General features: G+C 56.8%; 1 long non-coding RNA gene across 1 annotated transcript in view; it reads left to right on the forward strand.

Moving 5' to 3' along the window:
* LOC106725130 overlaps positions 1-464 on the forward strand; it is a 1117-nt gene extending 653 nt beyond the window's left edge. The window contains exon 2 of the long non-coding RNA XR_001360997.1: positions 278-464. This is a non-coding gene — a long non-coding RNA (uncharacterized LOC106725130). The remainder of the gene's footprint in view (positions 1-277) is intronic.
* The last annotated feature ends 1339 nt before the right edge of the window (positions 465-1803 follow it).

Genomic DNA, 1803 nt, shown 5'->3' on the forward strand with positions numbered 1-1803 from the left:
TGGACGGGAGTGGGGGAGAGAAAGAGAGAAACATCCATGTGAGAGAGACATATCGATGGGTTGCCTCCCCCATGCACCCCAACTGTGGCTGAGGATCAAACCGGCAACCCAGGTACATGCCCGTGACCCGGAATCAAATCCACGACCCTTTGGTGCCGGGGCCAGACACCCTAACCGCTGAGCCACACCAGCCAGGGCTGTTTTCCTCCTGGTCTTTATCAACTTCTCACGGGCTCTGGGATGTATTTATTTGGCTAATCATCTCTCTCCCCCACAGTTTCCAAGACAGAGACGTGTATCTGTCTTGCTCACCGACGTCTCCCCAATACCAAGAAAGACGGCTGGCAGGCAGTAAGCCATCAATAAACATGCGGTGAAGGAGTGAGTGAGCAGAGACGCCGGCACAGCTTCTCATTTCCACCCTCCCTCCTTCCCTTCTCAGTGAAAAACCACTCTGTCTTTTATTTCTTTGTAATATATTTTTGCTGATTTCAGAGAGGAAGGGAGAGGAAGAGAGAGATAGAAAGACACATCAATGATGAGAGTCATTGATCAGCTGCCTCCTGCACGCCCCCTACTGGGGATCGAGCCCTCAACCCAGGCATGTGCCCTTGACCAGAATCGAACCTGGGACCCTTCAGTCCCCAGGCCGATGCTCTATCCACTGAGTCAAACCAGCCAGGGCCACTCTGGGTTTTTTTTTATAAAACAATCCGTGCTTCTTGTGTCAGTCAGAATAAGGGAGGTTATGGTGCAGTAACAACATGTCCCACTCAGGAGTGGGTAGGGGGTGAGTGGTTAGAGGGAAACTTGGGGATCATCGGTGATTGCAGCTGGAAGAGGAAAGAGACCTGGACGCCCGCAGCTGGGTCGGGAGCTCCGGCAGGTGCTGCACGCGGGTGATAAGCACGGGGCTCCCGGGGGGCCTCGGAATGAAGGAAGAGCTGAGTCAAAGTTCAAAAGAGCCCTCCAGCTTCAGGGAAGTCTGCTGCAAAACACCGCACCCTTCCTTAGCAACGTCGTGCATTTCAAGGAACACAGGCTCCTTCGAGCATTTAGGACGAAAAAGGAAATTGTTGACAAGGAGGCGGCTCTGCGGGCTCGACGCCCCCACAGCAGCCTCCCAGCGGCGGTTCCGGTTCCGAGGGAAAGCCTGGCTCCAGGACGCTGTCTGCAAATCCGGCAGAAACCGCTTCTCGAGCGCCCACCTGGGCCTCGTGGAAAACAATGTAAATAAATGACAAGAACACCGGGCAGGAGGGAGCTGGTGGGCAGCCAAGCCACTCGCCCAGGCAGCCGGGAGGGCACGGTTCTGAGACTGAAGCCTCGGAGGACGGGGGACGTCGTCACCCAGACGTGTCAGGCGAGACCAGGGCACTGAGGAGGCAGGGGGGCCGGAGGGAGGCGGGAGGGGAGGGGCCCGACTCCATCCTTCGCTGCAGGGAACTGACGGAGCAAAAGCGGAGGCAGAGGAACACCCAGCACCTCTGCCTCTCAAGGCTTCTCAGAGTCTCCTCCCCCTTCCTCTCTGAAATCAATAAAAATATAAAATAAATTGTAAATGAGTCTCCTTCTCACCAGAGAGCGATCGATCTCTGCTGCTTGAAGTTCAGCTATTCCTTCCATTTCTTCTCCGTTTCACCCGCAGGACGGGCCCTGGCGCGCACTGGCCTGTCCCGTCCTCACCATGACCCTGGGCCGGTGCTGTCCCTGGCTCCATTGTACAGATGAGGGAACTGAGGCCCGGCGTGGGGACGGTGCGGGGCCTCGCTGGGTGAGGCGAGGGAGCCAGGCCTCCCACTC

This window comes from Myotis brandtii, unplaced genomic scaffold (assembly GCF_000412655.1).
Source record: "Myotis brandtii unplaced genomic scaffold, ASM41265v1 scaffold138, whole genome shotgun sequence".
Classification (NCBI taxonomy): domain Eukaryota; kingdom Metazoa; phylum Chordata; class Mammalia; order Chiroptera; family Vespertilionidae; genus Myotis; species Myotis brandtii.